This window comes from Brassica napus, chromosome C5, assembly GCF_020379485.1.
Source record: "Brassica napus cultivar Da-Ae chromosome C5, Da-Ae, whole genome shotgun sequence".
NCBI classification, from domain to species: Eukaryota; Viridiplantae; Streptophyta; class Magnoliopsida; order Brassicales; family Brassicaceae; genus Brassica; species Brassica napus.
Window position 1 is genome coordinate 19,411,100 of NC_063448.1, and position 15,572 is coordinate 19,426,671.

The 15,572-nt window shown below is 29.6% G+C and overlaps 2 pseudogenes; one reads left to right on the forward strand and one right to left on the reverse strand.

The window, feature by feature from the left end:
• The first annotated feature begins 6,249 nt into the window (after window positions 1–6,249).
• On the forward strand, window positions 6,250–9,639 carry LOC106413003 (annotated as a pseudogene).
• Window positions 9,640–11,821: 2,182 nt separating this feature from the next.
• On the reverse strand, window positions 11,822–15,160 carry LOC106413002 (annotated as a pseudogene).
• Window positions 15,161–15,572: the final 412 nt, after the last annotated feature.

Genomic DNA, 15,572 nt, shown 5'->3' on the forward strand with positions numbered 1-15,572 from the left:
AGCCGTAGATTTTATTGCTGCAGACAAATAGTGAGCTGTAGAAAGCACTCATAGCACTTACCAATCAGCCCTGGAGACGGCGTAATTTATTGTAGGAGTAAGTTGTTAAAATAATTATATAATATTACTAAGGAAAATATTAAAAAATGTCAAGGAGAATGTTCGAACTTGTGAAATGGGTCAAAGTGACATAGGTCAAAGTAACGGATTTTAAGTTTTTTAACCAATTGCTCCAGAAAGAAACACTGAATAAAAGCTGAATTCATTCTTTTTGTAAAAGTCATAGGGGTCAACACTACATGGCTCCGCCAGTAGTTGTATTATTTTATTTGAAAAATATATAATAGAAAAGATTTCATGAACTTTTGAAGATGTTTCAGTATGAAGTTTTGTTGTGTAATTCTTGACGACAATGAATGCGCCTCTTATATGATATCTAGCAACTATATTGTAAAAATGAAGCAAACATCAAACCGTATACAATGCATTCTACATTTTATAATCCCTTATACATTAAATAGAAGCATTAGAACATTTTAACTATAACACGTATAATCAATAAAATGCTTCTTAAAGTTTATAGAGAAATATGTTGGTCCATTAAACATATAATTCCTCTGTTTCGTAATACATGAAGTTTTGGCTTAATGCACAAAAATTTAAAAAAAATATTTTTCTTTAAAAACTAAATTTAAAAATATAATTTAAAAAATCATTCAACTAGTTATAGAATTGACTGCAAAACTCTAAATGGTTATACAGTTTTCAATAAAGTTAAAAATAATATAAAATATCAAAACATCATCTATTTTGAAATAACAAAAATCTTCTAAAACATCATCTATTATGAAACAGAAGAAGTATTATATATTTCTCAATAAACTAACCATAAAATATTTAAAAATATACTATTATTAGTTTTTCTTCTTTCCTTAAATAAAAGCTACAAAATTACTAAAATTGAATAAAATATATATTTAACAATTTAATAATTTTAATAATAAAGATTTGAAAACAATTTGCATATATTCCATTATTTTTAATGGTATATTATTAAAATAAATTAAACAATCATATTAACCATATAATAAAAATTTAGATTTTTACGTATATGTTATATTTAGATTTTTTTAAATGACTATAAATAACAAAAATTGTTAAAAGTCTCACACTGAAAATTTTATGATCTATATTTTAAAATTTTTTGTTATAGTAAAATATAAATGATCATAAAACCATATGATTAAAATTGCATTTAATAGATATTCAGATTAATATATATTGGGCTTGTGGAAGCACAGTGGCCTAGTGGTCAAGGTTTAAAGACTTCTACACCCAGGTCTGGGGTTTGAATCTCAGACAATGCAATTTCTACAGGAAGAGGTATGGGTTTCAATTCCCGGAAAAGGCGAATTATGCAGAAAATAAGAGAAAATGCTTACAAGAGATCTTCAGCATGGCGTAAGGAGTACCGTCAGGAATGGATCTCATAGGGCTACTCAGGGTGATGCAGTCAGACGTGAATCCTCATAAGGCAGGTAGAATTGTCGGCTGTAATATCGTCTATGTAATGTTTCTCATAATTTGTAATAGCATAATTAACCAAATAAAAAAATATATATATTGGACTTATAAATGATATAATTATGGTTGAACGGTCAAAATTCGTATTAAAAAATTATTAGAATATAAATTTCATTTCGCGCATGTGTGCGGGTAATCAATTAATCACCTAGTATAAACATAATCACCTAGTATAAATATAACTAGATTTTGACCCGCACGCCCGTTCGGGTGTATTTTTTAAAAAATATGATGCTATTTGTTTTTTATATCACTATTTAGGGTTGGGCAAAAAACTCGAATTCGAAGAATCGAACCGATCCCAATCCGAATAAGTAGTACCAAATCTGAACCGAAATTGATTAAATATCCGAATTATTCAAAATTTTGGTATTTGAAGAACTAAAACCTAATATGATCTGAACCGCAGTATTTTGGGTATCCTAAATAGATTTATTTACTTATATATATTAATTATTTTTAAATTAAATATATATAAAAACATCCAGAATATATATGATGCTTTTAAGTTCGTTTAAATACTTGAAAATACATACAAATAATCAAACGTAAATATCTAAAATAGTTAAAATATACTCAAAACTCCAAAAATACTTAAATAATTATTAATTCTCTATCCAAATATTTAAACCAAACCAATTTAAATTGGTTATCCAAATCCGAACCGAATCCTCAAAGATCTGAACCGAACACGAAATCCCAAACAAACCCGAAAAAGAACCCAAACGCCCACCCCTAATCACTATTATGTAACATATATGTGTCATCATAGGTTACAAAAATATGTATTATCATATATCTAATCGTATTTTATACGTACCATCAAATAAGTTTTCTTATAATTAATAATTTTTTATACGTACAATCATATAAATAATCACATATATTATATTTTTAAATTTCAATGTGAAATATAAAACAATAATTTAAGTTGGTGTTTGAAATTGAGCTTTGTATTGTATTTTTCTGGTATATATTGAAAACATTTTTATAATGGTTATTGAAAAATATGTTAGTAAAAATCAAATTTTGAATATATGTATATTTTTGAATGAATTTTTGATATAAATCAATTTTAAATTATTATTTTACTTTGAATATGTATATCAAGTAACATAAACCTATTAATTTTTAATATAATGTAATAGACTTCTAATTTTTTTAATAGCATAAACCCATTACATTTTTTTCCTAACTTACTGCTATCAATGTTTCCAAACAACACTATTTTTTTTAACTACTATCTATGTTGCCAAACAAAAGTTTAAAGTATTTCTACATTAATAAGATAGATAGATATACTTTTTGTCTCATTTTCCTTTTATTCTTCTTCTCTTTATTCTTCTACTCTTCTTTTCCAATCTCATTCTTTTCCTTTTCTTTTCTTCGTTTTTATTTTTTTCTTTTCTTCCTTTTTCTCATTTATTTTGGTTTACCTCTTCCTCCTTTTTTTCTCTTTTAAAAAATATATTTCTTCCTTCTCCATTCATCTTTCTTTCATTCATCTTTTTATTTACATTTTGATCTTTATAATTAATTACACATCACATTTATGATTCTTAAGTTTTTTTTCATTTATCGTTATAATCTTTAAAAAAAATTATATATCATAAATATTTAAAAAATTTTTTATAAATTCAGATTTTACACATAAAATTAAATAAAAATTTTAAAATAAGATTTATAATATTTTAATACTAGATTTATTATATTTTAAGACTAGATTTACAAAAGAAACTTAATAAAAGAAACTTTCAAATAAGATACACGAAGACATAATTATTACACAAATTTCAATATTACAACAACACCAGTTTTGTAGATTTATATTAATTATAACAAATATAAGGATCATAGTGTAAAATACATATAATTTTAAAGTTTACTTTGAAGTTTTTATTTTGGAGAAAAACACCTTGAAACTTCAAATATAGAGTTTTGCAAATTTTAAAATAGAGAGTCTTTTTAGAGATGCTCTAGTATATCTTACACTTTTAAAAATTATTTTATATTGGATCACAATATAAATCAACCTTGAATCATTTAAATAAAATCCTACGTAGCAAAGATTTAGATTTAATGTATTACTAAAAATGTACCCTTACAATAACTAACGTTTCTTTGCTTTATAAACACACGCATATATTATTAGTTACTTCGCAAATTTATACATTAGTTACTATAGATACATTAACCATATACATCATCCTTAACCAACCGGTTTAATAAGCCTTGATTTGTAAATAACCATTAACAATGTGTTTGTATATATTTAGAAATGCAACTTGTAGACTAACATGTAATCTTAATCTATACATGATAAAGGAAATGTAACATATACAATAATGTTATAAATATTATGATGTTGATTATAGAAAATCTTGTTCACCAAGGTTTACTTGTACTTAGTCTCCAAGTTAGACTCTCCATTGTATCTTTATATAAGGAGTTCATTATTCATGGAATAAGACATACTAATTCTTTTATTCTCTTCTCTGCTTAGAACACGTCAGCACAAATCTTGAGCTAATAGGTATAGATTTTTATTATGTTATATTTTTATTTTGTGTTCAATCCTTCTTCAAATCATGTTTATTATCAATTCTTGTGAGATTGGATTCATAGTTCATACCCATACTTAAGTGATTGAGTTTATAAGTTCTTAGTCAACCATATTGGTTCGACCTTGTTTCAAGGAATGAAAATAATGAATCAATAAGCCTTGATATGTAAATTCACAATGTGTTTGTATACATTTAGAAATGCAATTAGTACATGTAATCTTAATCTATACATGATAAAGAAAATGTAACATACACAATAGATAAATATATGGTGGAATTCTTATGATTTTTAAGAAAAAAAAATTCAGTATCCTGTTCACAATGACTATGTATAAAAATGCTTCTCGAAATGTTAGAGAATAATAAAGTGGATTTTTTTATGACTTATGTCTGGTCAAATTGTACAGTATCCGGTTCACTTGTCCAAGTTAAGCTATGAATATTCCTAAAATCATAAGCATTTGAGGGACGACGTAATAATTTTCTTGAAGAGATTAAACCGGTTATGTTTATGTACTGAAAATGTGATGGTGTTTGAAACAGTTAAATGTTTTTGGCCGTTGGAGATAATTACTTTTTTTAAAAAATTTGGTGATTGGGTTGAAGCTAGTGAAACTTATGTTAACATTTATTATAACATATATACTAGGTTAAGATCAGCGCAAAAGCGCATGGTGAAACGATTATTAAACTACGAAAGTTACATAATAATTCCTGATATATATAGATTGTTACATAATAATACTTTTTAAATTGGAAAGGTAGCAAATGAGTTTATATAGTTGAATAAAAGTACGTCAATACTAATCTCGTTAATACTATAATCTCGAAACATTTAACCAATCTATAACCTTTTTATTGAAATTGACCCAAGTAAAAAATTGATTTTAATTATTTTTACCTTCAAACTCTATTTTTTCACATCAACGATTAGGGTGACTCCAAACACCAATCTACTATATAATATTCCTTCCGTTTCAGTTTAATTGTGATTATAGAATAAAGTTTTGCTACAAAATAAGTGTTGTTCTAGGATTTCAGTGAAAATTTTATTAACTTAATATGATATATGATTTCTTATATTCTTCTGTTTATTTTTCTATTGGTTGAAATATGATTACATGTATCATTAAAAATATTTTTGTATAGAAAATATACAAAATTAGATGTTTTCTTAAATCATGTTTACAAATCTAAAATAACAATTAAAATGAAACGGGTTGTCAAGAAAAAAATTAAAAAGAAACAAAGAGAATATAATACAATAATTTTAAGTAGTACCAATGAGATTATTCATAATTAGTCTAATGGAAAAAGTAGTTATAAATGTAGGCTAAAAAAGCATGAGAAATCGATACATCAACAAATGACAGGCTGTAAATAAAATATAAAAGCAAGGATAGTTTTAAAAATTAATGATCCTTTAATAAGTAAGAGAGGCTATATAGTATGCTGTAAATATAAATGAATATGATATGTCTATATATTAGTATGCTATTTAGTTTGCTGTAAACCCTGGTCCAAAGAATATTAAGAAACGATAAATTAGAACAGAAAATTTTATTCAGCTGTATCAATGAATTAATGAATATGCTCGTATAACTCTATGATAAATTAGAACAGTTCATAAATTATATTATCAACTCATATTTTTGTGTTATTTCTCCAGACCAAGTTACACATTTGAACATTTAACAATTTATTACGTTTGTATTTGACTGGTTTATGGCAGAAGTGAGGGTTTTCTTGTGTTCGTTATGATTTTTTTTTTTTTTTTTGACGTCGAACGGTCATTCTATTACTCAAGCTCGAAGTGGTCTGGGTAACCAGACCGGAATAGAACAGTTCGTTATGATTCTTTATAGTGGTCGAAATATATATATATAAAAATATGTTTGTTTCCTTCCTGTGATACCACGTCACTAAGTACTGCAAGGAGAGCGTGACACCTGTCCCTCTCATAAAGTGCTGCGTTTCATTTATTCCCGAGTGATGATGGGCTTTGATCGTTGTCTGTCATTGCGTTGGTTAGAGTTTGATGGTTTTTGCGGCCCGAGTAGATGAAATCGTCTCTAACCCTAATTAGTGACTACACGAAGAAATGGGATGGAGTTCGTCGGACGTCCGAGTTCGCCTCTCCTCTTCGTTCTTCAATATCAAAACTCAAATCTGTTTCTCCTACCTGTCATACTCATTGATGAGTTTCTCCGTTAAAGTCTCATGGGCTCCTCGATCTCGAGTGCTGCTTCTCACACCGTCTAGGACCGTCTTGATGCCACTGCATCTCTGTCTCCGCCACTGCGTCTCCAACTACTCCGCCTGTGTCTCCTCCTTTGTTAGTGGCTCTATATCTCCTCCTCTGCCTCATACTGATTATAGATGTTTTGGGAATCCCGTAATACGAGAAATGCGGTGATTTCATGGGCGTCGACGTGCTCCTCCTCGATCATAAGGTATTTATGGCGACCAATAGCCCCTTCTGAGTACTTTATATGGTTGATTACATATTCCGGCATCCCAGCTCCTTTTTGTCTGAGTTGAAGCAGTAGACCGACAAGATTTAATTAGGTCTCTCCCGTTGATGGTAGCTGAAATCAATCCAGACTCTGTCTTGATCCTTTAAGCTGATACAATCATGTAAGTTTGTTTAAGCTCTGATATTGTGTATTTATTTTTCAATCATGTAAATTGATTATGTCCTTAAGATGAAATTCATAGCTACTTTAGGAAGCTCAGGGTCATTACAAAAGTTGACCATAAAATGCATAAGATGGGTCATTCAGTGGAATTGCTTTATCACTTTCTAAGTGAGTTTAGCATGGAACATTGTTGTTTCTTTTGAGTTATGTTTATTTTTATTCAAGCACACAGGTCTCTCAGATTGAGATAAAAGTTTGGATCTTCTCGCCAAGCGTTTGGGGAAGAAGGGGATCATCGCTGAGACAGGAGCTGGTCAACACGGTGTTGCTAACAGCCACTGTGTGTGCCCAGTATGGTCTGGAGTGTATTATCTCTATGGGTGCTCAAGACATGGAGAGGCAAGCCCTCAATGTCTTCAGAATGCGACTTCTTGGTGCCGAGGTGAGAGGAGTTCACTCTGGAACAGCCACATTGAAGGACGCGACATCCGAAGCGATAAAAGATTGGGATCTGTGGCGGGTCCTCATCCTTACCCTATGATGGTTAGAGACTTTCACGCGGTGATCGGTAAAGAAACGAGGAGACAAGCGTTGGAAAAATGGGGCGGGAAGCCGGATGTCTTGGTGGCTTGTGTCGGTGGTGGCTCAAACGCGATGGGACTGTTCCATGAGTTTGTGGATGACGCAGAGGTCAGGATGATCGGTGTGGAAGCTGCAGGGTTCGGATTGGACAGTGGCAAACACGCTGCCCCGTTGACAAAGGGAGATGTTGGTGTTCTACATGGAGCTATGAGTTACTTGCTGCAAGATGATGATGGTCAAATCATTGAACCTCAGTGCAGGGTAAGAGCCAATCAGAACATGCCTAATCATAAGTTTGCAGATTGTTGATTTGATCACGGTTTGGTTTTCTCTTATAGATTGGACTACCCTGGAGTTGGACCGGAGCATAGTTTCTTTAAAGACATGGGATGGGCTTAATACTATAGCGTTACGGGTGAAGAAGCGTTGGAAGGTTTGTATCAATATGTAGTCTCTGTCTTTTTCATTAAAGTAAAAACGTGTTCGTTAACGCGAAGGTTTGTAGCGTTCAATAGAGTCTCAAGGTTAGAGGGAATCATTTCAGCACTGGAGACATCGCACGCTCTAGCACACCTTGAGAAGCTATGTCCAACGTTACCAGATGGAGCAAGAGTCGTCTTGAACTTTAGCGGAAGAGGAGATAAAGATGATCAGACTGTAGCTAAATATCTTGAAGTTTGAAGGAAAATAAAATATTTTCTGCTTTAAAAAATTTAGACAGTGAAATCTTTTTGTACTTGTAAGCTATTTGTACTTGTGCATCTCCGGTCGGGACGTTTACAAAAAGAACGGAAACAGAAAAAGGACTACCAACCAAAGATAACAAAATTTGAATAAAAATTGTAATTCTCAATAAGAAAAACATTCCATATTTTCTAAAGAGGTGGACTGAAACTCTTCTTCAGTATGATGTTCTCTCTTTTGTGTTCAATTTTGAAGATACAAGTAGCTCTGGGCATTTCGATTTTGGGTTCAGTTTTCAATCTTTATTTTAGATAATTATGATTTTTTTGGTTATTTATGAATTTCAATTTGGTTAATCATTGGTTATTTAGGTTTTCAATTCGTTTCGGAGAATAAAATTGGAAATCGGCTGATTTAGAGAAAGTTTCAGGTCTAATTAATCCAGTTCTGTTTTTAATATAATTTTGTTAATTTAGATACTTTCTGTGGATAAATTAGATTTTTCCAAAAAAATTTATTGGGTAGTTCAGAATTTTCAGATAATATTGGATAATTTAGATAATTTGAAATATTTTGGATAAAAGACATTTGAATAATTCGGTTTAAAAGTAAATTGTTAGGATATCTGGTTATTGTTAAACTAAAGAAATTAATTATTTTAGATACATAAACTATGTTTTAACATTTGAGTATTCATTCGGTTCCGATTTGGTCTCGATTTCTTTTTATTTCAAAAATGTAAGATATGTGTAAATATTTATGAAATTCAGTTTGGTTCTTCGGCTATGGGTAAATGTGTCCATGTCTACATGCATGATATAGTTATTTTGTAAAAATGTACGAAATTTGTAAAAGCATTTTTCCTACGCAGTCGATTATTTGTAGCTTATGTTGATTAAATCAATTTCAGTTTTGTTATCTCTGACATTGCAGCTAGACGTTAGCCTAGGCTAGAGCTCATATTTATCCTCGTTATTTCATACATAGTACGTGTTAGACAATAAATGTTTTGAAATCTTTCCCTTCTTCTCTTTTACATACTAAAGATGTTGTTTTCTAATGTTCTGTTATTTAATTCATGCGTGAAACATTTTCACACCAAAAGCTATTTTCACTATTATGTAACCCAAGCGGGGTAAGTCTTGACCAAATAATTTTTTCACCTCAAAATTTTTTTTTTCACAAAAATAATCGAAACAAAAAGATATTTTTCTCTTTATCTCAAAAAATGAATATTGATACATTAATTTGTAATAAACTATTTTTAACCAATAGCATCTCGAAAAGACAATTTCTTTTTTTAAAAGTTTACATTTTACCAATAAACAATGGATTGAAAATGTAAAAATAAAAAATTTTGAAATGGAAAAATTTACTCATATATATTTACTAGATCTATAATTACAAGTTAGTTTCTTTCCTAGCTAGATTCTTTAGTAGGGGTTATTGGTTGTTGTATTTTAATGGATTTGAAAATCCGAACTAAATCTAGTGTTATTGGTTCTATGATTTTCAAATCTGTATTAAAATCATGTGTTATTGGTTTAATGATTCATAAATTCTGTATCAAATCAAGTGTTATTCAATCGTACGGATTTACTAATATATTTGATTTTATAATGGATTTGAATGGATTTGTTTGGATTTTTTAGTTAAAAATACAAAGACTCAAATCCAAGGGAAAACCTCCGGATCTGCATATTTTACTTAGATTTATAAATACTATATGGATTTCTAAATCAATCAAAATATATAAACCAATAACACCTCCTTAGATTCATCCAACTCCAGAAATTACCAAAAATGATGTGATGGCACCATGAAAAAATAAGTAAATCAAAACTAATTATCAAGACATCATCATATATTTAGACTTCAATTACAATAATACGTACATAATTTAACTAATATAATATGTTTATTTTTAAATATAATGACTTATAATAAATATTTACTCTAACTATTTATATTTTTTTAAAATTACCATCCCGGCCAGCCCTAGTGATTATATAAATCGATGAGGACAATATAACTATGACGTCTGGGACTATTCTTAATGATATGTTGACTTTTTATATGGTTCGTAAATGAATTATTCCAATGGCAGAGATATAAATATTCCAGTAATTTAAGGACATTAACTAAATGAGCTTGAGAGTGGCTGCAAGAGCGATACATCAGCTGGTTTTGGTTGTAATTAACATACAAAAGCAAGATTATTTTTTCCCAACTAATAAAAAAATGATTTTTTTAATAATACGACAATCCCCTATATATTATTGTTAGTTCATTAACAAATATGATTAATATACGTGGGGTTGATACAAAACTTTATTGTTAGTTCTAATAACATACATACATTAATATATGCCGGGTTAATAAATTTTTCTAGAGATTAAAATGTTGGTCTAATATTTTCCTAGACTCATTGTAAACCTGTCAAGTAAGCAGTGTAAAGACTTAAGGTGATGACAACTCAACAAGATTAAAATGTAATCAATACAAAATAAAAACTTATGATTCTAAAGTATTCATAAATAATATAGGAGATTAGAATATTTTTTTTATTTAACTGATTACAATAATTTTTCATGGTGAGATCTCGGAAAGTACACATAATCATCAATGTAGTCAGCTTTGCATTTATTAACTTTCATTCACTTTCCTTTGACAATCTTCACATATTTATGTCATAATGCTTATTTTAGATTATCAAATCATAGTCATCAATGTTTCAATATAATGCATATTTTAGATTTTCTAACTTATTAATAAAACATCACATAAACGTATAGTTTTTTTTTGTTATTATCTTTTTCCCATAATTCTAAACCAATAAGAATCCAATAAATGCAATTAAGATTTTTGAAACTTTTAATTAATTATTGTTATTTGATAAAAAAATGCATTGAAAATATAAAAACAAATGAATCTTTTTGAAAAAAAATATTTTTTTCTGAAATATATTAGTTTATGAAATGGAAGGAGTATATAAATATAGAGTTTAGAACATTCAGAACACAATCACTAAAAATCAAAGAATTCTCTTACAACTTATAATTCACAAATTATTAGTAGTCTGTTTTGTTGCGGTACTGATTATGGCGAAGCTATCATGTTCTTATTTCCTCATACTCATGTTTGTGTTCTCAGGTAATTTTTTCTTTCAACTTTCAAACATTAAATAATAGTATATAATTGAAACATTTCGATTACATAAAATATATAACTGTGTGTATGTATGGGCTTTTCATATCATAATATGATTTTTTCACCTTCTTAATGTCTTTAGTGGTTCTAGTAGCTGAAGGAGAAGATGATGAAAACTGTATTGTATTTATGGATCCAAAAAATCCATGTAATATTGTTGATTGTCGTCAAAACTGCTATGAGGGATACAATGGAGTTGGAAAATGTGTTAAAGATGTTAAAGCCGGTGGAGATACTTGTCTTTGTACTTATAATTGGAATTGTTGAAGGTAAAATTTAATTAACAATGTTGTATAATTTTTTAAAAAATCTTAATATATATTAACAAAATGCTGGGAAGTTCTTCAACCATTTTTCTGATTGAATAGTTAACTTTGGACTATATCACAAGGTATCAAGAAATATTTCCTTTAGGTACCTGATTTTCTCATAGTTGTATATATATATGTATATATATTTAAGTTGTGACTGATTAAAGAGAAGTCAGTTATGTAACTTTTTTACGATGTGTCTCTCATACAAGAGCTTTCATTAGATTTGTCTTAGTTTGATTGGTTAATGCTTTTTTTTAATTTTTTTTTATCAATTTTAATATCTGATAAAAAGTAATTAGATTGTTTTCCGCGAATTTGCAGATACAAAACTTTTAAAAATTTAATATAATATAATATTATTTATTTTTTTGGCCTGCTATAATATTTTTTTTGTTTTTAAAAATTGAATGTTTGGTAGATATTTTTAAAATATTTTTTTAATATTTAATTTATTTTGAATATTTGATTATTTTTTAATAGTATAGGAATGATATTTTGTAATGTTTAATTATAGTTTTCTATCAACAAACATATATAGCCGATTAAGATTGTTTTCCATTAAAACGAGAATTTCATTTTAACATTCTCGTCGATAACATATATAGTTTAATAGGTTTGTAAATCAAGTTTTTCGTATAATTGTTTTTATAAAAACATGAATTCATGTGACGAATAAATCCACGATTACAACTAAAGTAAACACACAAAAATTATAAAGAAGGAACATAACTACATATATATATATATATATATATATATATATATATATATTTATATTTATATTTGTGAGACCCTGTGGTCGGGTGGTAATGAAAAGGACTTGGAACGCCAACACGTTTTTGGTTCGATCGATATGTTGCGTGAAACTAAGTCACATTAATCTTGGACATCCACATGGATATTAGCCCTTACTTCCCGCCCATTTGAATACCAGGAAATGGCGGATCTAGAAAATAAATACAGTGGGTGCAAAATTTAACATATAATTAATTAATTAAAAATTAATATTCTATTAAAATTGCAGTAAAAATCCAGCAAATATGATAAAAATAAGTTTTACAAAACAACTACAAAACAACTCTACGCTCATTCATCTTTTGAAATCTTTCTACCACTTTCTCATTTGAAACTGAGTCAAACAACTCCTTTTCAATAAAGCAAACCATACAATCACTTAGAAACTGATCTCCAATTCGATTACGTGCAGCTGTCTTCACTAGTTTCATTGCTGAAAAACATCTTTTGACACTTGCGGTGGCAACCAGTAAAGTTAAAACTAACTTTAGAAGCTTGTAAACCAAAGGATGTGCAATATGTTTCCGAGTGTTCACCATCAAACATGAAAGATCTCCAAGATTCTCCATATTCTTAAACCTCTCACCTCTGCGTATATTATCAATGTAGATTTCAAGTTGCTGCTCTAAAGATAAAAGCTCACCATAGCTAAAATCATCTGGATAGAACTTAGCTAATCTCACCAACTTCTCCTTGTCAAACCCATGGAATGAATAAATCGGACTTAAAGAAGCCATACAAATAAGTAGATCAATGGTTACCTCTGTAAAACGATCATTGGACTCTTGAATTTGCAAATCCAGAACTGTGCAAAAGCAGTTGACCTTATAATGATGCATATTGGTTATGTTAGTTCTCTTTCTTGGTCTCCTACGATCAACAAAATCTTCTTCCATGATAAGAATTTCAGCATCATGTTTCTTACAAAAAGAAGCAACCTTAGCCATAAGCAATTCCCAACCATCATCTCTAAGCTTCTGCAGTTCTCGCTTAGTGGATTCTACCAGTGACACAGCATTCAAAATATCTTGATCTTTCTGTTGCAAAACCAATGACAAATTCGCAGTGAACCCCAAAATCAGCAACATTAGATGCAAATAGAACACACAATCAAATATGTGAAAATATTTGAGAAGACCATATGCTTGATGTTTCTTTACATCTTCTACGCCTTCATCCTGGATATACTCAAGAACTTTAATGGTAGTAGAAAACAATTCTTCCAACCTCAACAATGTTTTGTGATGAGAACCCCAATGAGTATTTTCAGGTCTTGATAAAGAACGTTCCTGATTTTGTCTTGTCCCAGTCTTAACATCACCGCTGCTGATTCTTTTTTTCTAAATCTTCACGTTGAATATCTCGAAACATATCTTGTCTCTTACAAGAAGTCCCAACAACATTCAACAATGTAGAAATCTTATCAAAAAAATAAGCAATATCAAAGTGTTTTTTTTTTTGCATCTGCCACCACAACTAGCTGAAGCTGAAGAGCAAAACAATGAACATAATATGCTGAACTAGTTTCTCTAGCAACCAATGATCTTAATCCATTGAACTCACCTCTCATATTACTAGCTCCATCATTACCTTGTCCTCTCACATTTTTAATGCTGATCCCATATCTAGCAAACAAATCATCTATAACAGACTTTAATTAGAGCTAGTGAAGATGTTCCTTTTACATGAAAAACTCCAATAAATCTTTCTTTGATTGCTCCTCTTTTATCAACAAACCGTAAAATAACACCCATCTGCTCTTTATGAGAAACATCAGCAGACTCATCAACCAGCAAACCAAACACACCATGGCCAATTTCTTCTAAAATAGCTTGTCGTCCTTCTTCTGCAAAGGAATGGACAATATCTTTTTGAATCACTGGAGAAATCATCTGGTTATTTCCTGGAGCATTATTCAGAATAACCTTACGTATAGCATCGTTTTGTTCTCCTGTGTATTTCACAAGCTCCAAGAAATTTCCTTTATTCACAGCCTCTTCTTTCTCAGTATGGCCACGAAAAGGTAATTCTTGTCGTAACAAGAATCTGGAAGCATTAATCGAAGCGTTTAAGCGAATACGATACTCAGTTTTCACCTTATCATCTTGCTTAAACAGAGCATGTACTATAGACTGATTTTGATTCATCAAATCCTCACACATCTGAGCAGCAATAATATGAGTACTGTTGGGTGGTTTACCCATATGAGTAAGCAATCTATCTGGCTTATTCCAACTATTAAACCCTTCTTTCACAAATGCATCACTTCCACCTTGTTTTCGTACCTCATCTTTAAATAAGTAGCAATATAAACAAAATGCACTTTTTCTTGATATGCTATACTTGAGCCAACTACCATATTGATCAAACCAATCTGGATTGAATCGTCTTGTTGAACCAGCTATCAATATTTGTTTAAATTTATGACCATAAGGTTGAAATGGACCTTTAGTTAGATATCTACGTCTAACCTCGTCTCTTTGATTTGCCGAATAATGCATTATGTCTTTCCTTTCACCGGGGTCGGATGGTAAATCATTGATATTGGTATCATGTATTGGAGGAAATTTTCTTTTGTCTTTCCTTTCACCAGATTTAGATGCCAAATCGTTGATAGTGGCCTCAGGTACATAAGAGACTTTCTTGAAATATTTCTCCATTGAATTTTTCTGGAAAACAAAAAAAAACTGTGTTAAACAATATAGTCGTATGGTATGAATTTTAAAAATACACTTTTACAATTAAAGAGACGATAATGTTGACCAAGAACTTTATAATACTTAATCATCATCGCATCAGCATTAGTTTAGTTTCTATAAACTATAATAGATTACTTTAGTTTTAAACTTATACAATTAGAATAAACTATAGCTATCAAAAATTAATAAAGAACAATTTAACAAAGGCAAAAAGTTACCTCTTTCTCGGAGACGACGACGAACACACACGAGAAGAAAATTTAATTAGGGTTTTTAATTTGTAAATTAGTTAAGTAACTTCATAATTACGTCAATTTTCTAAAATAAATAAAATATTCTGAAATGGGTTTTGGGAAATATAATTGAATGGACTGTGGGTGCAAAACTTTTTTTAATGGTGGCAATTTTTGTTTTATAAAAGAAAGTCTTAATAATTTTTTTTTTTTTGTGGTGGTAGTGGCAACCTCCCTGGCCCACGTGGATCCACCTCTGATACCAGGA